At 47.4% G+C, this 27,673-nt stretch overlaps 1 long non-coding RNA gene across 1 annotated transcript in view; it reads left to right on the top strand.

The window, feature by feature from the left end:
- The first annotated feature begins 9,197 nt into the window (after nucleotides 1-9,197).
- The window catches only part of LOC115944136 (uncharacterized), a 75,523-nt gene continuing 57,047 nt past the window's right edge, over nucleotides 9,198-27,673 (top strand). Inside the window, exon 1 of the long non-coding RNA XR_004078710.2 lies at nucleotides 9,198-9,291. This is a non-coding gene — a long non-coding RNA (uncharacterized LOC115944136). The remainder of the gene's footprint in view (nucleotides 9,292-27,673) is intronic.

The raw sequence follows: 27,673 nt of genomic DNA, 5'->3' as shown, positions 1-27,673 counted from the left end.
AGGAATTTGACTAACAAAATATTGAGGTTTATCCAAAATGTCATGGTTTAATTTCTATTCCAGTTGAGAGATCTCACTTGATAAACTTTCGGTTATATTTCCAGTTGTCTTGCCAGAGCACTTTGTAAACAGGGGGCGACTTCTCCATTTTCTGGTTGGGAAAGCTGTAACTCAGAAGAATTTAGGAATTCATTCAAGATCACTCAGCAGGAGAAAGGCAGGAAAACAATGCAGGAGCTTGCCCTTTTATTTTAATCTGTCGTGCCATCACTGTTTGACCCAGATCTTTGCAACATGAGCACCAGAACCATCCGGGGCGCACACAGTGGGGTGAGCACTGTGTACATGTCTAGAGCATGGGATTCCGTCAACACAGGGGCAGGAGGTGGGGGGGTGGTCACAGTCTCCGCATTCAAGGGGTTTAGAATCTAGCGAAGATATGAATAAACATATCAGCTGTATCCGTCCGTCCATCCGTCTGTCTCTCCCAAGAGCAAGGAAGGGACCACGGTGGGTTTTTGCCTACAGACCATGAACAGCAGCTGCCACCACCACGGGACTGTCTGCCGAATGTACGGGGAGTACAGGGACTGTTGTTGGCGTTGTTCATTTCCAGACTAGCCCAAGGTTACCGAGTTCCACTTAACCTTTCCTTTGATTTGCGTGCGCTGTGTTTTGTCCCCTGGGGTCGACAGCCCCTCGTCCAAGGGCAATTTGTTTGCAGGAGGTGTTTTGAGGAGCGACCCAACTCAAACCAGACAACCGCAATCACAACCACAAAACCCACTACAGCCCAACCTTGAGTGAACTCCCCCTTTGTGAGGCTGCTTTTGAGACTTCATGGCTCCACTCAAGTCAGACATTTCAAGTGCTTGAACTTGGAACTTGGACTCAGAACCTTGTTTTCCGGAAGGAACTTGATCGGCTGTTTAAACGGTCACCGGGTAATACTGCAGAATAACAGCGGCAGACCTCTGGGCTTTTGACACTTATGACTGATGGAAAATGCCATTTACACCCCTTGATTTACATGAAAAAAGCTCAGCGAAAAATTACAGCTGAAGGGTTTGTTTTTCTTTCTGCCTCTTCTAACTGAATGGCATTTTAATTGAGACATTCTTGCGGCACAAAGGCGAGTGGCTTGGCCTCCTCTATATTCTTTCCAGACCCATCACGGAACTCCTGAATGTTTAAATATCCCCTTCAGTCCTGGCTGCCCCCCTCCTGGAGTTGCACCAGATTTCCCAAACTGCTCTCCAACCATTGGCAACCCCAGCCTTCCATTTGGTCTTTGAGTTGGCAGAGCAGGTGGGGTCAGAACTGGGGAGCTGAGAGACAACAGAAGAACCAAGCTCACCGAGAGCACTAAGTTCCCAGTGAGTGCTCAGCGGCTCCAGTGGGGACTCTCCGAGGAGGCCTGGTCCCCTGGTCTTGGTCACTTCCCCGCTGTTGACGTGGCACCGCGTTGTTTTGATTTGTTTTCCACCTTCTCTGGCGACGCTTTCCGCCATCTTGGTGTTCCTCGGCCCTCTCTGGCAAAAATTCTTAGCCAGGAATATTCGAGTTCTGTGGCCGATGGTGGTGGTGGTGCCTTAACTCTGACTGCAGAGCTGTCACTGTTGGAGCCGACCTGATGGTGTCCTTGTGTGCCTCTCTGCCTGGGGTGTTCTCTGGCCACTGAAGCATGCTGTTCCTGAGCCTGCAGGGGTTAGGGACAGGGCGGAGAGTGGGTCCTACGTGACTGGAAAGGCCAGAGAGTTAATGCCTCCAGGGTGACCCTCAACCAGTGAGGGATGGGAGATGGCAGGTGAATCTCCTTGCCAGAGGTTTTCTCCTGGCCTAGCTGCCCACATTGATGTAACTTTATTGGCTTTTCTCCCTTCCCTGCTCATTTCTCCACTCCCTCTCCATGTTTCCTGAGATCACCTTCCAGATGAACCCCTTGCATCCAAATCTTTGTCCCTGGGTTTGCTTTTAGAGGAACCCATACTAAGACACATTCCTGAAATTTCATGCACATTTGGGTGTAGAGGTGGGAGTGTAAAAAGCTGTCATCAACGTTTTAGACGCGTCTATGACCCCAAAGGGACCAAGAGCCTGTACCTAACCCTTTTTCCCAGGGTTAGGGATCTCATCTGCTCCTGACATGCGGACACAGAGAACCAGGTACTTCTTGTGTGTTCCCCACTGCATGCCTCACAGCATCTCACACTTAAATGTCTGCTGCGCATGCTGTTCTGTGCCACCCAGAACCCCCGTTACGACGCAAGGACCTACTCCCTGAACTTCTGGAAAGGTCTTTGCCTGATGGCTCAGCTGCCAGCCCTCTCCAGGAATTGCCTTTGGCTGAAGGGAGCCATATCACCCAAGGTTCAACACTGTCCCCCGAGGTCATCTCCATCTAATGGCTGGGTGATATGGGTGAACCGAGGCCTGGCTCCCTTGCCCCCAGTCAGCGCAACTCTTGCAGGGACCTTCCAGTTCCAGAGCTCCCCGTGAGTTGGGCTAAAGCCTCTGTGGATACTGCATCACTGTCCAACTTCCCCCTTTCCCCCATCTTGCTTCTGCATTCCCTTTCCCCCAGCAAGGATCAATCCTGAGAGCACTTTGCAATAAACTTCCTGCACTCTAATTTCCAAACAAGAGTTTGCTTCTTGGGGACCGGGACCTGTGACAACCTGGGAATCATCTCTAACTCTTCTCTTCCTTAACCATCCCCACAGAGTGAATCCCTCAATCAATCAAAACTTGAGTCTTGGTGATCGTGACTTTGGAGTGTGACTTGAATGTGCTCATGTTCCCCCACTCCATCCTGATGGATGGAGATGATGATTCCCCCACTCCATCTTCTCGGGGATGGCCTGAATGTCTGAGACAGCTTCCTAACCGCTCCTTGACTCTCCTTCTGCCCTTCTCGAATGCATTCTTCCCATTGTAAACAGAGTGACGTTTTTTAAAGAGTAAACCTGGTCTCGTCAGTACCTTGCTTATAGTCCCCCAGTGGCTCACTATTGTCCTGAAGATCAAGTTCCTAAAGTGACTTAGACTTTCAAGACCTCTGCCCCTTTGGCACCCCTCTGGCCTCACATCTCCCCACATCCTGGCGTGTATGCATTGGGCACTAGCCAAAGTAAACTGTTTGCTGATTCCCAATTCACCACAACTTGGGGCCTTGGGGCCAGCCCCTACCCCACTTACAGTTCGCTTCTCCACCGCCACCTACCATACACGCAAGCGCGCAGGCACCTACCGACGTTGCTCCTATTTAGACGATTTCTCCCACCCCAGGGTCCCTGCCAGGGGCCTACAGCCCCACTTTGGTGTTCCACAATTGGAGCATGTCTTAGGTTGGATTTCTCTGAAGTAGACCCTAAGGTGAGAATTTCAAGGAAAGCAATGTCCTAGGAAGGATTTCTAGGAATAAGCAGCAGGGAATGGGGAAGCGGGAGACGGAGGGAAGGAAGCCGGGCCAAGGTGTAGTATTAAACCAAGTCCCCCAGAAGGTAGGTAAAATGATTCTAGTACCAATTTCAATGCGTGGAGTTTCCCCTCACGCCAAGCAATTTCCTGCCCCCAGCTGGACGTCCTATAATTCAGCTCAATTGTGGCACTGTCTGCCGGAGAGAGAGAGCATCAGATCCCTCAGGGTAAGGACTCTTGCCGCCCACTCCACCGCCACCAACTTTATCACCTGTGCTTCCGACCTAATAGCCAGGAATCAGAGGTTTCCACGGCCCCCTTCTTAGATTTGGTTAATTTGCTCGAGCAGCTCACAGAACGCAGAGAAACGTTTTACTCACTAGATCACCAGTTTATTACAAAAGGATAGAACTCAGGGAACAGCCAGATGGAAGAGATGCACAGGGCGAGCGAGGTAGGGGGAGAGGACGAGGAGCTTCCCTGCCCTCTCCAGGCCCGCCACTCTGCCCACATCTCCACGTGCTCACCAACCCAGAAGCTCTCCCAACCCCATCCTTCTGGGTTTCTATGGAGGTTGCATTACACAGGCGTGATTGATTCAATCATTATCCATTGGTGATTGATTCAGCCTCCAGCCCCTCTCCCCTCCCCGGAGGTCAGGGGGTGGGACTGAAATTTCCAACCCTCTATTCACGGTTGGTTCCCCTGGCAACCAGCCCCCAGCCTTAGGGGCTTTCTAGTCGCCTCATTAACATAACAAGAGACAAATTCTAAGGGCTTTAGGAGTTCTCTGCCAGAAATGGGGACAAAGACCAAAATACGCATTTCTTATTATAAATCCTAGTGTCACAATAGGAAACTGGCTCGGTCGTGGAGGGGGGCTCTGGAGAAGGTGAAGGACACTCTTCAGAACTGTCCCAAACGGGGTACAAGGGAGCTGGAGTAATTATACTTTTTTAGACTTCATACTTTCAGACCATTTGTACCCCTATCAGTCACTGGTTAAGGGGAAGGAGGAGGACGGTTCCCAGGCACTTCGGGCTTTCTTTGATGCGGGCGAATCAGGCTCCTGCAGCCTGGGGACAGCCCACTGACAAAGGGACGCAGGTGGTCCCTGTGGGAGTGAAAGTCTCTGAGAGAAGGGAAGTGTGTGGTGAAGAGGTCCAAGGGGATGTGGTCAGAGACTAGTGGAGTTGGCTCTGGGGCTCTCACCACACTGGGGCTGTAGTCCTGCCCCAACCCCACAAGGCATTGAGCCCCTGCTGTCAGGGTCCCCATGTTCATCCTGGTCAGCCTCGCTCAGAGCAGGTGCTCACTAGATGTTTGTGAGATGTTTGCAAATGAATGAGTAGGTGGATAGATGAATGAATGAATGAATGAATGAATGAAGAAGGAATGAACAGGTGGCTGAATAACATCCACCTCTAACAGCCTTTGAAACAGGAAACTTCTATAGTGAGAGCACCAGCGGATAGGTACCTGTTTCCCGCGTTTAAAAATTTGTCCTTCTTGTGAGGGAGATGTGCCAGAATACTTAGAAAAAGAGGATCTTATTTCATAGGGACCCAGGAGGAGCGGGGCTTATGCTTCACGCCAACCACATGCTTCACAGAAGTCTCGCTTTCCCAGCTAGAGAGGCCTGGTGCCTTCAGGGCAGCAGGAACATGGGGCCTCGCGATGAGAAAGCAAGAGATAGTTCTGCATGTCTTCAGGTGTGAGGGCAGCCAGGAGCCATGGTCTGTTAGTCCCTGGAAGGGACTATTGGAAGTAAACCCACCACCCTCCTTGTTGCCTTTAAGACTGAGTATACACAGGGGCACCTGGGTGGCTCAGTCAGTTAAGTGTCTGCCTTCGGCTCAGGCCATGATCTCAGGGTCCTGGGATCGAGCCCCGCATCGGGCTCCCTGCTCAGCAGGAAGCCTGCTTCTCCTTCTCCCTCCGCCCCTCCACCCCGCTCATGCTCTCTCTCTCTCAAATAAATAAATAAAATCTTAAAAAAAAAAAAAAGACTGTGAGTATATACATATGAAATATTTTCGCCCCCTTTGTGACTTGCTTTCCCACATCTTAAAGATGTCCTTTGAGAGCCAAAGTTTTCGATGAAGCCCATTTGGATGAAGCCCATTCTCTATTTTTCTTTATGCTCTCGCTTTTCTGTTGTTGTTGGTAGCTAGGAATTTTTGCCCACCCCGATGTCACAAAGATGTTTTTGTTTTCTCTAGTGCTTTTATTATTTTCGCTTTTATATTTAGGTCCGTGATCCACTGTTGAAACCCTCTACCCTGATGACTCCAAGGGGGATTTCCATGCCGGCGGCTGAGGGTCTGAGTCCACACACTGACGGGCGCAGGCGCAACAACTGGCCAATAGGGTTTGTCTCCTTACAGGTCCCAGGTGCACCTGGGGGCACCCTCCAGGAGCACAAAGCGCCACGTGCCTGCGAATGCAGAAGGGCGGAGTGGCATTTCAGGTGCTCTCAGAAGCTGTTGGAATGTGGGGCGGTCATTTGACCTTCCTGAAATTGCGCTTCCATCTGTAAAATGGGCAGACTAAAACCTCTCATCTGTAAAACGGGCAGACTGAAACCTCTCGTGCAGGGCAGTGGCCCACGTGATGGGGAGACAGTGCATAGAAGAAAGCACTTAGCGGCTCTGACCCCGTGGCTCGTGGTCATGTTGCCTCAGCACTATTTGAATGCTACGCCGATGGCTGGGCCGGGGTTTTTTATAAAACTGTGCTGATGGTATGTGTTGATGGCTCTCTGCAAGCTCATTTGAACCTTTTTAAAAATAGGGCCCCTGCTATATTTGGCAGGTCACTGCTCTGGTATGAAGGGACTTTTAGGGCCATGCTGATGAAGCATGGCTCAGGAGTGGCCACCAGCGAGTGATGAGTCAGGACACCTTTGGCATGCTTCTTGGCAATATTTTAAAAATGAGTCCATGTGGGAACTTTCCACTTATTCTTGGGAACAGGCACAGGTGGGAATTATGGGAAGGGCTTAGTCTTTGTTCTGACAGATCATGTGGTTAACATCATGTCCTCCCCAGCCCTCCACAAAATCAGACTGTGCCCTTGAGAGTATTGGAATAGAGGAAACTGGACAGAAGTGCTTCTGGATATATTTTAAGACTTACAGTTTTTTTTAAAAAAGATTTTATTTATTTATTTGAGAGAGAAAGAGCATACACACATGTCGGGGGGTGGGGACCGGGAGAGGGAGCGGGGGAGAGAGAGTCCCAAGCAAGCTCGAGCTCACAACCCTGAGATCATGACCTGAGCTGAAGCCAAGAGTGGCGGCTCAACCGACTGCACCATTCATTCAGGCGCCCCAAAGACTTAACAGTTTTACACTTTGGACTTACTTTCCTCCTAAACTTTACTTGTGCAGCTGAATACACTTTCTTTCCAGAACTGCTTCCAGAAAGTGAAGTTTTACTAGTGGGAATTCTGATTGTGTGCCTGATTTGGTCAGCCGTGTGTACACAGGGACAACACACAAACCCATTAGTCAAGTTATGTCCCCTGCTGAGCCTCAATTTTCTCATCTGTAAAATGGGGATAATAATAACACCTTATATGTTTGCGTGAGGATTAAAGTGGTTACTACAGATACTTTTGGAGAGTGCCAGGCACATGGTAATAAGCAGTGTAAGTGCTATCTACTTTTATTGTTTTCACTTGAACTTGCTTTTTTCTTCCCTCTGTGAGTATGTGTGCACGCACGCTGAGTATCTGGGTGAGTGTTTGGGAGGGTCTTATCTGCACTTTCATTTCTCCTTTGATCAACCGAGTGTCTGTTTCGGAAGTCCTTAAGTAGTAGGCAATTACCAATTAACAATAGCCAAGATTCCTCTTAACCTTTATTTAATGTACTAAAATTCTCCTTGTTTCAACGACAGGTTGTGGCTTCCCTTCCCCACCCCAAGCAGTTTCTGGAGGGCTTTCGGAAGTTTCGGTTGAGTGTATCATAGGAACGTTAATTCCTGTCACATCCCGGTGAAAAGTACCTCTTCAGCATTCTCAGGACTGTGTGTCCTCCTAGCCCGGCCCCATTCCCTCCAGCTGGTCACCCAAGCCTCGCCCTCCTCCTCTCTGAATGTTGTGCAAACCATCAGCCCATCCAAGGAGTTGGAGAAGTGGGAAAAGTTTCAGGGTGCCATGGAGATGGGCTGGGAGGAGGAGAGTGAGAGCTCTTACCCCAGGCTACATTGAGGAGAGCGTGCCCATGGCGCTCTGAGCTTCAGCCAGGGGCCTCTTACCCCGGGACGCTGAAGGCAGAGGTTGCCACCCCATCCTGGTTCAGAAGCCACACATGTCAGCAAACACAGAGATGCCCCGCAGGGCTAGCTGCATGGCCCAGGAGCACACAGCTCCGTGCTCAGAAGTGCCTCGCACTTGGAGTTTAATGCTTTGTAGTGGCCACCTTGGACTTCTGGATCATCTCATCACTGAATCTGTACTTTGTAAATGCAGTCCAATGGCACAGTGGAGGACCACGGTGTTGGGGGCTCGGAGCCTCAATTCACCGCCGTCCGGCCTCCGGCTGCCTCGCTACTTCTCTGGGAGGGATTCCTGGCAGATGGCTGCCCTGCCTTCCCCCTGTGACCACTGCCCCCTTCTGCCCTCTGCCCTTGGAGGGGGCCTGGGTCCGGGCGCAGGAGGAGTCGGGGCTTGCAGTGCCCTGGCTCATTTGGAGGGCCACGAGGTAGGGATAGGCGACGGATCGGGCTGACAAATTAAATCATCTCTGGCGGCTTCGCGGCTAGCTCTTTCCCCAAGTCTCAGCGCGACGAGGTCCCCTCACTGTGTGAAGAGGCCAGCTGGGCCTGGATGCCCATCACTTCTATTCACAGCTTGTTGGACAGAACCCAGTCTCAAGGTCACATTTCACTGCAAGGGGGAAAGAAGCTATAGTCAGGGGGGCTGTGCAGGAGGAAGCGGTGAGTGCCGGCGGCGGGGAGCCCCGGTTATCCTGCCACGTTCCCTACACACGGTTGTCCAGTCGGTGATGATGCTGTCCTCCCCCTAATCACTTTGTGGCTGATGCCTTCCCAAGCCCTGACGGTTTTATCTTTGCACATCGCTTTGACCTGTCCGCTCCCCTCCATCCCCACCGTCTTAGCTGAAACTTCAGGGTTTCTCAGGGATTTCTGAACACGTGGACGGCGCGCATTGCTGTAATCAACAAATTGGGAGCACAAGCCCTGAGTATGGGTACCCTCTTTTAGAAATAACATCCATACACTCTGCTTTCTCTGACTTGTAGGTACGAGCAAACTTCGATCTCTTTCTGTGTCTTTAGAACAATCTAGCTTTGCGTTTTTCCTCATACCTCAATAGATGACCATCACGTGCCTTTCCTGGGATATGGGCCCCTCACACTGATGATCGCTGGCCTAGCAACCTGCGAGAGACTCTGGGCTGTCCTTTTGCTTTTGCCCTTACCCATCGCCCTCCCCTAGCTGCCTCCCTGAAGCCATGCGTCCATTCATCCCCAAATAGTTACTGAGAGACCACTGTGTGCCACCTGCCGTCCCCTGCGACAGGATACGCAACACTGACCAAGTCCTGGCTCAGCTTGGAGCTCATTTTGGTGGTGCTGGTTAGGAGACAGAAATCAACAAAATAAATGTGTTGGGTACTGGTGAGTGTTCTGAATAAAAATGAAGCAGGAAAAGGGAATAGAGAGGGACTAGGGGTGGGGATGGCAGGGTGCTATTTTAGAAAAGGCTTTGCTGATGAGGTGACATCTGAGTCCCGGATGAATAGAGGTGGAGAGCCACACAGCAATCTGGGAAGGCAGAGGGCCCAGCAAGTGCAAATGCTCCGCAGGGGACGGCGGCGAGCAGACCCATGGGCCGGAGCGCAGTGAGTGAGGGGGAAGTGGCAGGAGAGGAGGCTGGGGGAGCTGGGCAAAGGGCCAGTTCCTGCAGAACCTTGTAGACCACGGTACAGACTTTTTATCGTGTTCTGAGGATGGTGGGAAGACGCTAGATGGTATTGAGTAGAGGGAGGGCGTGATCAATTTTATACTGTTCGAAGGATCCCTATGGCCGTCGTATGGACAACAGACTGTTGGGGTAGATAGGGGCAGGGGAGGAAATAGGGGAACCACTTGGAAAGTGATTTCAGAGATCAGGTGACAAGTGATAGTAGGGTTGGTAATAGGCTGGTGCAGTGGGAGTGGGGCGGTGGTCAGATTTGAGTTGTTTTCGAGGGTAAGGTTAATTCTGATAACGTCTCCTTCATACTCAAAACATTTCAACCGCTTCCTAGAGCCCTTGCTCTCGAGATAAAGTCTCAAATCACTAACAAGGTCTATAGAGCCCACCCCCCCACCCCGCCCCGGGCCCAGCTTACCTACCTCTCTACCTGGTACAGCATTCCCTCTCAATTCTCTATTCTAGCCCCAATTTTTGTTGCTCAACCCACATGCCGGTTCCTCCACCTGGAATGTTCTTCCCCTTTCCTTACTTACCTCTAACTCTCTTTTCAGACCCTGGCTCAATCATCAGTGCCTCAGGGGACAGTCCTATTTACCTCCCTTTCTACTGGGTGCCATCTTGCTGGCCTTCCCAGTGCCATACCCTCACCCATTCTTAGTGCTCCTTTCTGTTCCTCTGTATGATGGTGTGACCATCGGCCTCCCCTAGCAGACTGCAAGCTCCAAGAAGGCCAGGACTCTATTGCTTTTGTTACGGTCCCTCTTGCCCCAGTACCGTGCCCAGGCATTGTAAACTCAACAACTGTTGTTGAATAGATGATGCAAATGACGAAGTGCCGATGGAAGAAACCAAGATGCTTCTTCAAGAGCACGGGCGCACGTGCGTCCCTGCCATGGGGACCTCACCGAAATAGCTCGGGGAAGAGGCACCACTTTGAAGGGCACTCATTCTAGCAATTGGATTGGTGCCGGTCTGTGGCCCTAATAGTGAATATAAGGCGGGGCTGCAATCCCATTTGAAGTCACAAGCATGCATTATAACTTGTGTTTGGCTTGTATCTCACCTTCTGTAGGAACACAAGTGCAATCTCATTTCAGTAAATAAAACGTCCCATCCTGTCTCCTGTGGAAAACTTCAATTTTTTATTCAATTTCAAGCACCTGCCCTGCCTGTCCCCAGCTCCAGCCTGCCTCTGACCGGGATGTGTGCGGGGGGAAGGAGGGGCACCGTGATGTCTTCTGTCCTCCCTTTTCCTCCTCCCACTGTCTCCCCCTATCTCTAGTCGCCATGTTCTGTCCTTCCATGATCGGTGCACAGGAAGGGGCAGAGGACAGGGGAGGGAGCCCCTCGCTAGACTTGTGTAGCTGCTACTGGCCAAGGAACTTCCAGGATGTGGAGGATGTTCAAAGCTGACTCTTAGTTTGGCAGTTCTTCTTGTCCCTCAGGGACTTTGCTTTGCTGGGAATCTCTCACCAGAGAAGCCGCTCGTGAGAATCAGCATCCTCTGGCTGGCTTCTCCCTCAGGTCCCTGGCTTGGGTACAGTCCATCCCTTGATGGGACCACCTGCCCTGCATGTGGTCCTCTGGGCAGAGCCCTCTTGGGACCACTCAGTCCAGATCCCTTCCAGGGTCCGCATGCAGCTTGGGGAAATGCACATGCAGCCCAGACCCTTCCAACAGTGTGGTTCTCATGGCAGTCGCCTCTCCTTATGCTTCATCCAGCTGCTCAGCCACAGGCTCACACCTTCGTTCTTGCCCACGTGGGAGTCAGATGGCTGCCTTTACATCCGTCGAGCTTCAGGGAGCGCGGGTCAGGCTCTCAGTGGTTCTCATAAAGCCCTGACCACCTGGTTTAAGGTGAAGGGAAAGCCCCCCATTGCCCTCCTTCTCAGGGGTGGGGTTGCCAACACTCCAACCACTCCCTCCCCACCTCCAACTTCGATTGAGTCACTTGGCTTCTCTCATGTGGCCTGGAGTCGGACAATGGCAGGGTGACCTTATAATTTGTCATGCAGGAAGGGTCACCTTTCTTTGGTTTGTAGTTGTTTTTCTCACTTCTTGTAAACTTTTTCTTGAAGTAGAACATTCATTCAGTGACATGGACCAATCACAAGTGTCCGGCCTGATGAGTATTCACAAAGTAAACATACCCGAACATTCCTCACACCCTAGTAGCCCCTTCATATTCCTGCCAGTCATTAGCCTTCCCTTGAGGGTAACCACTACCAGCCTGACTTTTAGAACTACGGATTTATTTTGCAAACAGGAAATTTTTGAGAGGGAAAGGGGCCATGTGGTACCTGGTCACCCACAATGGCTGCCATCAGTCCCTTCTCTTCCTGTAAACCCATGCCATGTCTCCATTAAGAGGAGGTAACCATTCTTTATACCCCCTTGAATCTGAGCTCATCTCTGACTACTTTGACCCCTAGAATATTGCAGGTAGGATGCTTTGCCAGTTATGGGCCTACACTTGAAGAGGACTGGCAGTTTCTGATTCCGGCCTTGACCCTGCGTGTCCATAAAAAAAAAGTTCTGGAGAGAGAGGCCATGCAGGGGAGCCCTGGGATGTCAGGTATGTGAGTGAAGGAGCCGACCTTGAATGTTCAGCCCAGTAAAACTCTCAGATGACTCCTGCCCGAGCTGCCATCCGACTACAAATGCTGAGAGTCTCACCCTTGGATCTTTAAACAGAAAGTCTCTTTGGTTCTCAGCTCCTATAACCCATCCAAGTGCAGACAGTGTGACTCCCTAGAGCAAAATTATTCACTGACTCCTTTTGCCTTTCCTCCAGGTGCCTTCTGCCTCCTCAAGGAAGCCTTGGCTCTTATTTTATCTGCAGATCTCTGGCATGGAGACCCTTCTGTTTTTCTCCCATAAAGCAGAGGCAAGTCTTGCTAACTGATGGCAGTTAATTCTAATGAGGGTGCCTCGATTGTAACGTGGATACCGAATGTAGGCTATCATCTGCTCAGAAGCAGATGTCATCCAAATGACAGACTGTGGTATGAAGCTCAGTGATGCCAGGCTTCTGCACAGAGGCTCAGGGACAGTGCTTATGAGGTTAGGTGTAATGTCATGGGAGAAGGGCAAATCAAGAGTGCCTGCTGGCTCTACTCTGGCCCTGAACTACTTCCCCTCCACCCTCCCTGCCTGGCTGCCAGGCAGCTGCCCCCAGAGTACTCAAGGACAGAGGGAACTAAGGAAGACTTAGCCAAGGCTGGATGGGAACCAATGGTAGAATCATTTGTACTCATCCCTTGGAGAAGGGCCATTTTTCCTTTTGGCAAACTAAGGGCGTGGCTTTGCTTTTTTTTTTTTTTTTTTTTTAAGGCTCTGATGTGAAGTCACAACATCTCTAGGTTTTTACCATCAGCCTTTCTCTTGGAATTGAGACCTCTTCTTGTGTAACTTTTCTCCCCCCCACCAATTTGTAAAGACTGCAGGTTAACTGTAAGAGAAATACGCGAAAAGAGACAGGGCATTATCAGTAGTTATCAGAATCTATCCCTTCATACTCTCTGCTGTGAGACGTCATATCAATCCCTAGTCACTTGTGCTATTGACATTCTGAATCCATGGCCATGTCACTTGGAACTTTCTTTTATTTGAACTACAGAACTTATCATTTATCAATATTTACATGCCTGCAGAATGCGGCTGTAACAGGTCGTATCCTAGGAGGGGAGGAATTCACATCTAAAGTTCATTTGGCATTTTATCACTGGTTACGCTTTCTACGGAGCAAATAAATACTTTGCCCACACTGCATCAATGATTTGAAGTATTGTGATTGCTCAAGGTGCCTGTTGTATCATGTATATTTGGACTCTGTGGTATGTTTCGCCTGTTTTCCTATTATCTGAAATAATTCTTTCTGAACTTTATCTGAAAGACATGCTGGAAATGTGAGCATGGAATAAAGAAAGGGAAAATGAATAAATTGTGTTTCAATGACCTATTGCTCTGTAGTAAACCACTATGAAATTTGTTGTTTTAAGCCACTACATTTCAATGATCCGGTGGGTTGGTGGGACTTGGCTGGGCAGTCCTTCTGCACTACGTGGTATTGGCCAAAGTCACCCATGTGGCTGCATTCAGCTCATGGCACGCTTGGAGCTGGCAATTTGGATGCCTTTATTCTTCTCCCCATGGCCTCCTCATGTTCTTAACTCGGACTTTCTTAGAGCAAAGTGGTCTCAGGGTCTCTAGAGCAGGGAAATAGAAGGGGCTATCCTCTTAAGGTCTCAGGCCAGTACTCTGAAATGAAACTGTATCAGTTCTACAGCATGTTATTGGTCCAAACAAGTCACAAGGCCAGCATAAAATTCAAAGAAACAAGAAATAGATTTCTCTTCTAAATGAAAGGAACAGCATGTACATGAAGGATGGGAGGAATTGTTGATATCCATCTCTAGAGGTAGTTTACCAACAGCAAGAAAGAGAAAATATAAGGAAATGGTGAAGGAAATTAAAAAAATAAAATAAACCCCACAGAAACCGAAGAAAGAAAATGCAGGAATAGGATAGAGATATTCTTCAAATATTCATTCCTCCATGTGTATCTTCCCAACATTTCACATCGTGTCTGGCACATAGAAGGCCCTTCATTAATGTTTACTAAATGAATGAATTTGATGAAGCTTCCGTGGCAGAGACGGGCTAATTATTCATCAAACCAGTTCCTCTTCTTCTTGGACACATAAACAGACTTTACTTCCCAGCCTCCCTTGTGGTTAGGAATGGCCTGTCAGTTCTACCTGATGGAAATGGAGGAGAAGCACCATTTCCATGTCGGACCCATAGAGACCTCTCAGATGGTATCCTTCATGCTCTCTCCCACTTCTGGACTCTTGGAATGGAGACAACCTCTAGGATGACCTTGGAAGCCATTTTAAAGATAGGTAAGCAACAAGATGGAAGGAGCCTGGTCCCTGAATCACCACTTTGAGGAGAACCGTCTGATCAGGAGCAACCACATTACGTGGGTACATATAAGCAATAAATAACCTAGCTTGTGCTAAGCCAGTGACACTTTAGGGTTTATTGGTTACAGCAGCCAGTGATATCTGAACTAACACATCTCTATCCCTCAACCCTTCTACCATTTCAAGGGCTACAACTGAGTTCAAATTCCTTAAAACTGATGTTGTTAAGCTCTAGTTTGTATAGTGAAAATTGTATCTGGAACCACACTGGGGTAGGCAGACTTCTACATGGCCTGCAATAACTCCTGCCTCTTAGAATTCACATCCTCATATAATTCTCTTCCCTCGAATGTGGACGGACCTAATGACTTGCTTCTAACCAAGAGAATATGGCAAAGATGATGGGAGGTCACTTCCACGATTAGGTTACAAAAGATCTTGACTTCCCTTTTGCTAGCAGACTCTCTTGGTGGCTCTGATGAGGCAAACTGCCATCTTGGAGAGGCCCATGTGGCAAGGCATTGAGGATGGCCTCCATCCAACAGCCAGTGAGGAACTGAGACCCTCAGTCCAACAGCCCTCAAGGAACCAGAGCCTCCCAAGAACTACGTAGATGAGTTTGGAAATAGATCCCTCTGCTGTTGAACCTTGAGATGAGACCATGGTCTAGGCCAGTATCTTGATTGCAGCCTTGGGAGAGACCCTGAGACAGAGGACTCAACTAAGCTGTGGCCAAAATACAACCAATACACTCTTATACCTGGGTTTTGCCTACAGTCTATTGACACTGCTGGTAACCTTCTAGTTTCAAGGAGGTAATCCTGGAGATTAATACATGTTGAAGCGTTTCTGGCTCTTGTTTGCATGTTTAAACCATGAACTTCTGGAAAAATTTCCCGATTGCACCACTCTGGTTCCCTAATCCATTATTTACTATAAAGGAACTGCTACATAATTTCTTAAAATCTGTTTGGTTTGGTGTTTGAAATTGTTGTAGGAAAATATCTGTAAGAAGAGAAACAGAGATAGGCAGACAACTGCAAATGAGTGTCGTGTTCCAAATGACCTAGGCTAGAGACATCTGGAACATTCTACATCCATCTGAGACAGAGAAAAACACCAGATGCTCAAAAAATAACAAGGTAACTCTAGGAAAGTTATTTGTGTGCTCATCCTGATCAACAGCCTAGTTTTAGGAGATGAGTTAAGGTCTGTGGAAAAAGCGTGGAGCAGCCTAGAGACAAAAGAGAGAGAAAGACAAGTAAATACATTTGGAAGGTCTGGCAGCAATGGGTTCACAGTCCTTTGAGACCCCTGACAACTGAAGCTGGGGAGAAGCTGACCCTCCGGATGGAACTTGTCCAGTTAGTTCCCTGACGCTGACCCCTGACACAGAAGCCACGTCTGTTACCCTACTTAGAATGGTCCTTTTCTCTGTAGTTAGAGCTATTGTTTTGTTCCCCTGTCTCTATTGAATGTGTTGGGGGGAGGGGAACTAGAAATGAGGGCCGCGTGATTTCAAGAAAAACAAAAGGGGAGCATTTTTCATATTGGAAGTGAAAATTAGGTGTTTAAAAAGCAAATTCAAGGCCTGCTGTTCTCACTGATGTTGTCTCCCTGGTCCCAGAAGGCATTTGATTGAGAGCCCTTGAATTAACCTTTCTGCCCTTAACTATCCTCATCTAAATAAAGGGATTAAGCTAGTTGAACCTTACAGTCTGTGGTTTCCCTAAAGTTTTATGACTCAATGACTCTTCTGGTGGGAATTTCAGGCCAGGAAAAAAACCACTTAGAAGCTTTCTTTAAAAGGAAAAAGATGCCTCATTGGAGAAAAACTTCATGATTAACTTGAATGATATACTGTAGGATAAGTTGAAATGACGCTAGATGGTGAGGATTCAACTTAACTGTGCTTTTAATACAATCCTGATATCATTCTTGTTTGGCTAAGCAAGAAGGAACTTCCCTGTTCTGACAGCTGAGTCTCGTCCTAAGAAAAGATCAACGGGAATCAGTCTCTTCCCCAGTGACCTGGCATTTCTCAAGCACTGAGTCACTTGGAAGAGACTGAGGGTGCTGAAAATATCCAGTCCTCCAGGCTTTGAAATATCAAAGTATCTCTTTAATTTGACTCTTGTCTATGAGCAGATCCCAGCACGAGTTTTCCTTCCAAAGAGATTTTGTTGAAGTGTCTGTTGGACCGCTTTATATTACATTACCCATACTCCTTTAAAAACCAAACTCAAGATCACACTCTTTTATTTTTCCAATCAATTTTTGTTTTGACCTCCCCAAACAGCCCATATTCACCTGATATTTAGACGTGAATATAGTGTCTATATTCAGTTGGTTACCAAGTATTGAACCACTGACCTTACTCGAGGATTCATTCTTGTTCCTCTTCTCTCTTCACTCGGCACACTTCCATGACTTGTTCTACCCCAAGGCTCCATTTACAATCTATACGCAAGTATCTTCTAGACGTATCTGTCCTGTCACTTATGTTAAACTGTACCTCCGCTTCAATCACCTGCAGGACTCCCAAACTCAACATGCCTCAGAGCAGAATCCATCATCTCCCATTCAAGTTCCTCTTCTAGACTTCGGTATTTTGGTGAGTGGCACCCTCATTGACCAGGATGTCGCCCAAGACGCTACACCCAGTTACTACACTCTGGCAATTTTCCTTCTAAGCATTTCTCATATCTGTCACCTCCCCTTAGCTCCCACGCTTCCTTCTCTATTTCAACCCTTGTAATCTCTGGACCATTACTATGGACCTTTACATTTTCCCAGGCCACATAGCCCCAGGAAGGGTGTAAAAATCAGGGCCAGAAAATCTGTCACAGAACTGCCTTTCTGCCCCTGACCATCTGCTGGAATTCCAGATCTCCTCAAATGGGTTCTAAATGGTTTCAGTATTCTCCAGGGAGTGTCTCATGCACAGTCTGGGAGCCAGTTGTCTTGGCTGCTCTAAAAGAGTTGGCGTTTTCCTTTCCTCCTGCTGTGGCCTGCTCTAGTGATTTGCATTGCCACTCTTGCCCCAAACAGCACATATGTCACTGCTGCTCATGACTACCAATACCCAAAGCCTTGTTCCCTGAGCCCACGGAGATGTGGCCATTGCTGCTGGTACCAGAACCCAATTGTTACCCATCCCTGTGGAGATTGTGGACATCAGCGCTGCTGAAGGCCAAGTTCTTGCTGCCCCATGGGTAGTCATGGTCATGAACTGGATACTTTTTAAGATTTTATTTTATCCTTCTTGTAGTCCTCCTTCCTTAGAACTTGGGTGTGAATCCATGAGGTCTGAGACAGAAGGTAATCTGAGTGACAAACTGATCTTTCCGTAGAATTGTTACCCTTCCTTTACAATTTTTTCCTATTGTGCTTGAATAAAAATGGCACGCCTGTTTGAATAAAGATGTTTTCCCTTAAGGATAGTTATTTCCCAGGATGCACTTCAATCTCTCAGATGTACCCTAGGTTGAGCAGTTTCACCCACTCCCCTAGCTCTCTAAGAAAGCAAGCCTGAACCGTGGGAAGAACATAGTATATGCTCAAGAGTGTGGTGTGCTGAGAGTTAATAAATCAAATCACAATTTTCTATGAAGACTTTTCAGATGAAGACAATAAACTTATTGACCAAGCAGCCAAAAAAAAAAAAAAAAGTCTTTGGGAAGCTTTGGGACACCAGTCCACTCTTCACACTCTTGCCAACGAATTATTCTACAAAGCAAAACAGCCCATGTTTAAAACTTCTCTGATTAAAATCTCCCCTGATTAAAATCCCCAGTGGTTTCCCAGTGCCTAAAGAACAGTCTAAAGTCTTCAACGAAGTATGTAAAACTCTTTAGAATCCAGTCATAGCCTCCCTCCCCAGCATTGCTGGTGGAACCAGAAAAGCTTCCCCAAGCTCAATGGGTTCCTCATCATTGTGTGTTTGTCTATGTACCCCCTGAAGTATAGCACAGAGATTAAATACAGAGACCAAACTGGTGGTTGCCCGAGGGGAAGGGGGTAGGGGGATGGGCCAAATAGGCGATGGGGATTAAGAGGTCCAAATTCTAGTTATAAAACAAATAAGTCATGGAAATGAAAAGCACAGCATAGGGAATATAGTCAATAACATTGTAATAATGGTGTATGGTGACAGATGGTAACTACACTTACCCTGGTGAACATTGCATACTGTACAGAGTTGTCGAGTCACTATGTTATGCGCCTGAAACTAATATAACATTTTATGTCAACTCTACTTCAATAATAATTTCTTTTTTTAAAGAGCACGGGCTATAGGTTTGACAAATCAAGATTCAAGTCTTGCTTCTGCCTTTACCAGCTGTGTGATTTTATGGACGTTACTTAACTGCTCTAAGCCTCAGTTGACATATCTGTAAAATGGGGATAATGATCGTGCCTACCTTGTGGAAGTGTGGTCAGGAATAAATGAATTAAAAGTATCTTCAATTTGCTTCCTCTTGTGTCTCCTAGAGGGGAAATCTCCATTGCTTGCTTGACTGGTGAGGCCTTTGCTGGCTCTTCAGGGTCCGGAGGGGCAGAGAGGAGAAGAGTAGCACTATTTGTGAGCTCAGATGAGGTAGGAAGAGGAAGGGGCAGAAAGCGAGGAGGACAAACCAGCATGAGGATAGGCGCCAGAAGGCTGGGGGGAGGAAAAAGATACAAAGACAAATTTTGGAAAGAGTGGTATGTGAATTAGATTTTAATTAGTCTTCCTGTATGTTTCATGATAAAAGTTCCTCTTCACCACCATCTCAAGAGAACTTTGGTGCTTTCAAGGCGTTTGGTAATGAGATTTTTGTTTCTTTTGGATATGCTAGGACAGAGACTGGCCTCAAGGCAACCCCATTTTATTTGGGTTACGCTTAAAACAATCAGGTTACTCAGGGCTACAGGGCAAATGACCAGTTTCTCTCCAGGGGAGACAAATTATGATGGAATTGAATATAATTCATATAGTTTTCTCAATCAGCAATTTGAGAATTGTCTTTATCTTTTTTAAAAAAGATTTTATTTATTTGAGAGAGAGAGCATGAGCGGGGGTGAGGGGGAGAGGGAGAAGCAGACTCCCCGCTGAGCAGGGAGCCCAATGCCGGACTCGATCCCAGGGCCCTGAGATCATGGCCTGAGCCGAAAGCAGATGCTTAACTGACTGAGCCACCCAGGTGCCCTGCATTGTCTTTATCTTTTAACTGGAGAAGTCAGAATTAGAGCCAGACTGCCTGTGCTCAGATCCTCACTCTTCCACTTAGTGCCTGTGAAAACCTGACCAAAGTATTCAAAAATCTCTGTCTCAGCTTCCTCATCTGTAAAACGGAAAAATAATAGCTTACCCCACAAAAGGTTGTTGTAGGAATTGAATGGGTTAAAACATTTAAAGAGCTTGGAGCAGTTTTGGGTGCATAATAAGTGGGCCACAAAAGTTAGCTATTATGGTATTTCTGGTTATTTTTCTAAAAAAGATAACTCAGTTCAGAGCATAAATATAGGCATTAAAAGTTAGTATTTACATACTTTTGCTTATATTTAGCTATTTATGTCTATTTATGTTCATGTATTTGTTAATATGTATATGTAATGTATACACACATCTGTATATACATAAATGCATACACTCACACATACCCACACATTCAGAGAGAGAGAGAGAGAGAGAGAGATGGGTGATACTTTAGTAATTAACCCCGAGAGATATTTCCACCATTTATTTATTCATTCATTCAACAGATATTTGTAGCGTCCCTGCGATGTTCCCAGCTAAAAAGCAAGACTCTAAAGATGTGCATACCAAGTGTTGCAGTTGCTGAGACCCGCACCATCCCTCAGAAAACACTTGATGTTAACACAAAAACAGTTTTGAATACAGCAGGTCAATCCGCTAGCCCTTCCTTCTCTGCTTCTCCACCGGTGTGATGGAAATGATCACAGCCGCTTCATAAAGGGATTGGGAGGATTTGTGAGTTAAATATGAACTCTGCTGGCTCAAGGATCATCCTCTACCTGCCATAAAACAACCGTGCTGCAGTCACATCTTGGTTGCTGTTGGCGCTCATTCCGGAGTGCCCTCGGAGCTCCCCTGGCTGGTTCTGTAGTCGGGGTGGGCTCCGTTAGGGGATAGGAAGCTACGGTTAAATCTCAAGGGTGAGGACGGAAAAGCAGGGCCGAGAGTCCTGCAAGCTGTCCACGTGGCCAGGGCCAGCCCTGCTATGGATGCATGTGTGCGAGGAGCCCCGTCCCACGCTTCTCTGGCACAGGAGCCCTGTCTTTGTCAACTGACATATTGTCTCTTGGTGTGCCTGGGAAAATAGACGTGAGAGCCACGTGTACACAGAATTCTTGCTTCTGCACAGTGAGATCTATGTCACTTTCCAGCCCTGTTTCATTGGGAATCAGGTTCAACCCTGTGATTGCAAACACGAGAACGAGCTTCGTAAAAACTTGACTATGGCATCCTCCTGGAAAGATTGCATCCAGGACAGCACAACCAATGCAATTTCACACCTGTGATGGGTGTGTTACATGGGAAAGGGTGGTCGAGGCACTGTTCGCTTTCAAGTCATATTAATAGGAAAATAAACTCATGGTCTCTCCTCACTGTCCATCAACCCTCCCACTTGTCTGCCTAAAATGAGAATCTCATCTGTGTCGTTGCCTGGCGCATGAACCCTTGACAGCTCCCTTTTGCTCTGGGAGTTAGCATTTCTTCATATGGCTCAACACAGCCTGCCTTTCCAATGTCACCTGTCCAATGCTGTGCCCCCTCACACACTCCACAATCTAAGCAACCAGGATGATTTGGGAATTAAACGAGGCAGTCCCCATGGGGGCTCAGACGGTGCATTTGGACTCTTGGTTTGAATCCAGGCTCCCACTCTAGGTGGCTGGCCTCAGGTCATCACTTATCTCTTTGTGCCTCCGTTTCCCCCATCTAGAAACTGGGGGGAATACTAGGATCATGGGCTACCGTGGGGAGTAAATGAGTTCATGCAAATAAAGTGTTTAGACTTGTACCCGACACAGCACACATCATAAAAGACCAGGTAGCATTATTGTTATTTGCAATGATCAGAATGAGGTATTCTCTTCGACACCTCTGTGCCTTTGCCTGGGCAGTTTCTGCAGACTGCCATGCCCTTTCTGCCTCCGGTGTCCCACCTCACTTTGAACACCTCCCTCAGATGGCATATCTTCTTTGCCTCTCTGTGCGCACATCCCACAGTCTCTGGCACTTGGCACAGCGGATTATTGAAGGTTTTCAAAAAAAACCCACAAAAAACAAAAAACAAGCATTTTGTCCCCTATAAGACTGTGCCTTCCTTGAGGGCAATGGTTCCATTCATTTTTGTATGTCTAGGTCCCAGAAGTTGTGGCACGAAACAGGCCTCAAAAATTACTGGTGGATCCACAAAATAAACTTGTATAAAAATGTTCAGAGCGGGGGCGCCTGGGTGGCTCAGTTGATTGAGCGTCTGACTCTTGATTTCGGCTCAGGTCATGATCTCAGGGTCGTGAGATCGAGCCCCGTGTCAGGCTCTGTGCTTAGCATGGAGCCTGCTTAAGATTCCCTCTCTCCTGCTCCCTCTGCATCCCCCATCTCTAAAAAAAAAAAAAAAAAAAAAAAAAAATGTTCACAGCAGCATTATGCATAATACCCCAAAGTGGGAACAACCCAAATGTCCATCAACCAATGAACAGATAAATAAATGTGGTCTATCCACACACTAGACTATTACTCCCATAAACAGGAGTGAAATTCTGATACTTGCTCCCACATGGATGAATCTCGAAGACATGATGCTGAATGAAAGAAGCCAGACACAAAAGACCACGTGGTATATGATTCCACTCACATATTGTACGAAATATTAAGAGTAGGCAAATCTAGAGAGATGGAAAGTGGGTTACTGGTTGCTTAAGGCTGGGGGAGGGGATGGAGGGATTGGGGGGTACAGCTGAAGGGTATGCAGTTTCTTCGGGGGGCGATGAAACTGTCCTAAAATTGACTGATGGTTGTGTAGCTCTCACTAGATGATAAACCATTGAATCGTGCATTTTAATTAGGTGCAGTGTATGGTATGTGGATTGTATCTCAATAAATCTGTTACCAAAAAAGAAAAAAAGCAAGGAAAGAAACAGAAAAAAGAAAAAACATTGACTGAATGAATGGGCAAGTGAGGGGGAATCCTTTTGGGTTTGTGTTGAATGTAGACACGTCCAAGAGCAAAAATTCTTGAGTCACCACCTCCGTGAGCAGGGACCAAGGTCAAGGCTCCCGGCCTTCCAGTCTTGTTGCGGCCACGTCCCCCTTCTCAAGTACTTCTTCCCTGATGGCTCCTCAGGCTCCTCACCCCCTTTTGGTCTCCTCTCTTCTCTCCTACTTAGATTTTCTTTTCCTGCTTCCTGTGCAGCCAGCCCCTTAGGACAGTTGACAAGAGACCATGAAGGGGCGCTGGGGCCTTCTTGGGGGAAACTGGAACATGAGAGCCCAGAGGGAGCCTGGAAACAACCTTTTACGGATAAAGAAGTGGAAGCCCCGAGGGGTCGAGGGAGTTGCGGCACCTCACAGGTTGAGCTGGTGCCAGAGCTGAAATGAAGATCTGGTCTATTCACTTGTTCAGTATAATTCCCAGTACACTGCTTCCTTCTTCACCTCCTATGTATCTACCTATCTCAAGGCCAGAACGATCTGGAAGCCAAAACAGGCGGAACCAAAGCACATATTGAACGGCTCACTGCGTATCGGGTGATCTCTGTTCATTCTCTTCCAAGAATGTTTGGGATAAAGATAACATCCCATCCCATTGAATTCCAAGAGATTTTTTAAATGTCCTTTCTTTTGCGCTTCCCAGTTTTGTTAGTACAGAACACATGATACAGTAGAGAGACCACAGGATTGGGCGTCCGGAGAGCTAGACCCCAGTTCTCACTCTGTCACTGCTAGCTCTATGACTTGAGAGAGACATTTGGCTACTCTGAGCCTCACTTCCCTCACTATACAATTAGGGGCTGGATTGCATCACTTCTTTGTGTACTGTCTAGGGCTCTATAATTTGATAACTGTAGGTTGAAATAAAGATACTATCATTTAAGGCTCAGAGCTCTTTTCAAGGTAGAGATTTTCTTCCAGAGATACGTGGTGGCAATTGAATCTGACCAGTATGAACAGTTTTCCTGCAGCCTGTGAGCACAAGAATAATTGAGGAAGTATTTTTTTGTTCAAGCTGAGTATCATTATGCTATTTCAGCACACGACTGCTATGATGATGAGGGAATGAGAACCAAGAAGGGCACCTGGGGGGTTCAGTCGGTTGGGCATCTGCCTTCGGCTCGGGTCATGATCCCAGGGTCCTGGGATCGAGCCCCCCCATCGGGCTCCCTGCTCGGCGAAAAGCCTGCTTCTCCCCTCTTCCTCTGCCTGCCGCTCAGCCTACCCGTGTTCTCACTTGCTCTGCTCTCTCTCTCTCTCAAATAAATAAATAAAGAGAGAACCAAGATACACTGAAATGGAGGCCAGAGATATGCCAGGCACCATCGCTTCTCATTTTAACTCCCACGGCATCCTCAGAAGGAAAGGGGTATTCACCCACTGTGCAGATGTAAACACTGACTATCAGAGAGATAGCCTAACTCTCCCAAGGTCTCAGTGAATCATGGGTTCCATGGGGGATGTGACGCCAGGTCTTCCTTACTCCCTGAGTTGCGTTTTTCTTTGCCCTACTGGCTTCCCAGAACAGCAGCTTTCTAAATAATGGGTCAGGGATGGAAAAGACCTCCGTTCTGGGGTCAAGATCTCTGCCACTGTCGTTACCTCTAATGCTTCTGTCCTTCTTATGTGATACTTAATCGATTAGGTATGTTCCTTGGTCCCAGCTAATTTCTAATTTGAGATAACCTCTGTGGCATTGATTGACCTAGTTTGGCTAGGCAGAGCTTGCGGTTTACATGGGAGCTGGAAAAAACCCTACCAGACCTAATCATGAATTAGCATCTGGAATCCTTCCTGTCCCTTGAGGCTATTGGCAACTGTAGACCTAATATGAGAGCTGCCAGCAGGAGACAGGTAATCTTGATAAGAAGAGACTGTTTCTTGGGGAATTTTCTAGAATTTGAAATTTTTTTCCTCAAAGTACCCCAAATCACAACATGCACAATCTGAGTAGTTCCTGTCACCTTGTACCTTAATCCGGGACTCAGAGGGGTTTCAGGTGACCGTGAGGCTCTTCATATAATATGCACTTTTTTGTGCATATGAGTTTGGTTTTAGGGGAGGGAGAGAATCCATGGTTTTTATCACTCTTAAAGGGATCCATCAACCGAGAAAGGCTAGAACCCCTGGTTGGTTTCCTGAAGGCTTCTCTGACCCCTATCCCTTAGGCCCATTACTCTTGCAGAATTTGTGATTTCTTTCCCCTCTGGGAAGGTAAATCTGGGCTGGGCCTGCATCAGCCATAGTCACCCCTCCCACCAGAGGCAGCCTGGTGGTGAAGGATGGTTGAGGTCAGCAGACTGTGCGCCAATCCCCACAGCACCACTTTCTTGTGTGTCTGTGGGTAGTTTGTTTAACTCGGGGCCGAAGGTCAGCAGATAAACACAGGTACAGCCTTCCTAGCTGTGAAAACATTGAAATCCTCAGGTTCTGGCAGTAAATAGCTGCTTTCCCATCCTCCTGCCCTCCCTTGGCTCCTTGCGGGACTCTCTCCTCATCCAGAAACTAAGAAGTTTTTGTAACTGAAGTCTGATTCTAAGTGTGGTTCAAAAGAGCATACCGGAGCGAGGGAGAGGGGCGCCTGGGTGGCTAAGTCGGTTGAGTGTCCGACTCTTGATTTGGGCTTGGGTCGTGATCTCAGGGTCGTGGGATCGAGCCCCACGTCGGGCTCCAGGCTCGGCGGGGAGGCTGCTTGAAGATTCTCTCTCTCGCCCTCTGCCCCTCCCCCCCGCTCACACACATGCTCTCTCTAAATCAATCAATCAATCCTTATAAAAAGAGTATACTGGTGGGCTGGACAAGTGGATGTCTTTGTAAGACCTAACTTAACATATAACTCTTCTTACTGACACATAGATTTAAAGGCTGCATTTTCTATAGCACACTGTCCTGAGACAACCAATGACATCGTCCACAGGTACTGAAGGCTCTCCACCTGAAGGTTCTTTCTCAGGCCCTGCTGGTGGGGCAGACTGGAAGTGCTGGGGTGTTAACCCCCTTGGTAGCATCCTTCAGCCAATATTGGGTGGGATGTAATTGTGATACTATGGCTTCCCTTCTTGCGGGTAGGACAATTATTCATATCATCTCCCAGAGGTCCCTAACAGGGCTGAGCCCCGCCTTCCCACTGTGATCAGTAATGAGCCCTGTATCAACTCTTTCCCCTACCTGTTTGACTCTCCCCCACTTCCCAACCAGTACTTCCTGGGGTCACCTCCCAGATAAAGGACCTGCACCCAAATGCTTGTCTTAGGGTTGGCTTCTGGGGGAACCCAACCAAAGACACACTTAAAATAAATATTTACACATATGTTAATGCATGCATAATATTTTATAAATGTTGGGAGAAGAAAATTTTTCATATACAATCTCCTCCCCAACATCAATAAAAAAGCAAATTGAGAAATGTGAGATTTAATATTCCACAGTGGGCTGTCAGCAGTTTCAAAGCCCAAAGATGTCTGATAAAACATGTAATTTATTCAACCTCATTTCCTATGATGCTCCAATATTTGCTTAACTGTATTAATACTGTGGGACTCATCTGCCTTAGTTGGAAACCCTCTCCTTAAATTCTTTTTTAAATTAACTAACAAAAACTTCTAACAAAAACCTCTGCCTCTGAAATGTGTATCATCCTATATTGTTCTGTGTTCTGGAAGGGACGGAGAGAAGGAATAGCCCCATATTCCTCATAGCATGAGATAGATTTTCCTGGTCACTTTTCTCACCACCCTGCCCACCCTTGATGAACCCGCCCTAGCCTTTCCTTAGCATCTATCTACTTGCCAGGAAGAGAGATAGAGAGAGAAGTTAACATTTTTCATCCGTGACTGAGGTTCTGCATTACCCATGGTTGCAGGATACTTTTCAAAATTTGGCCACAGCTACCCAAAGCAGCTCATTCCTCCTAGAAAATCCACTTCTGGCTTTTTTCTGGCTCATGGGCTGCTATGATGTGCATCATGCATGTGCTTTTCTGAAGGAGCTACCAATTTTAAGAAAGAACAACAAGAAAGGGAGCTGTGGATTGGATGAGGCTGGGGACTCTATTCTGCATTTTTTTTACCCTGGAGGTATTCAGGAATGGTTAATACATGGGCCCTGCATTGCCCCGACACAATCCAAATGAAAGTCTTGTTTATAGGATCAGCAACAGCAAGAGTTCTTGTAGCTCTGATTTGGGATACGTGCTTATGTGTTTCGTGGAGGGAATGTAGGGAGAGAAGCAGGTCGTGTGTTGGCAGAGAAGAGCTCCAACAAAGCTCTATTCCTGTCCATCCCTGTCATACCTCCCATGGCCTATCTCAGACAGCTCTTGCCACATACTGTGTAACAAATACACCCTAAAACTCAGTGGCTTAAAACGAGAATTGACTTCCTATGTTAAGGGTCTGTGTGTTGGCTGGGGGTTAGCTGATCCAAACTGGGTTCAGCTGGGTTTGGCTCCAGGCTGCTGGCTGGATCCAGCTCTGCTCCTCTTGTCTCTCATCCTCCTGGGGACTGCAGAATACGTGTGGTATGTTCTCTTCATGGCGTGAAGAGTACAAGAGGGAAGGCTCATGTCAAGCCTCTGCTCATGTTACATCTGTTCATCTCATTGGTGTAAGTCAGTCACACAGGGAAGCCCAAAGTCAAGGGACAAAGAAGTACTCTACCCACAATGAAGCCATAGCAAGGTTGTATATGTAGGTGTATCATAACACAGTAGGGGAGAAAATGGGGCCAAAGATTCGGTCTATCGAATGTCCTTATTTGGACACTCCAGCACTTTGGGCAGCCCATCTAATGACACCACTAGGGCACCCTGGCATTTTGTGTTCACATTTCTGAATTGGCCACTAGCCTGAGAGGCCAAGGATAGGCTTTTTTGCCTTTTTTTTTTTTTTACCTTTGGATCTCCAGGACCTAGCAAAGTACTTAGCACACAGGACCAAAGCAGTCTAACATGAGCACATAGGTGCTCAATAAATGGGTTCTTTGGAATAGAATAGAATTGAATTGAAATGACTTGAGGTAAGCCTTAGAAGATGCGCCTTTTAGCCACCCATTAGACATTTTCCCCTTCATACAGTGTGCATAATGTACCTACGAGTTTCATTTGAATCTTCTTTACACTCACAGTAAGATGCAATTTCTTTTTTTTTTTT

This window comes from Leptonychotes weddellii, chromosome X (assembly GCF_054177405.1).
Source record: "Leptonychotes weddellii isolate Sample4059 chromosome X, ASM5417740v2, whole genome shotgun sequence".
Lineage (NCBI taxonomy): Eukaryota > Metazoa > Chordata > Mammalia > Carnivora > Phocidae > Leptonychotes > Leptonychotes weddellii.
The sequence above is the reverse complement of the archived record's forward strand: the minus strand, read 5'-3'. Positions and strand labels throughout refer to the sequence as shown.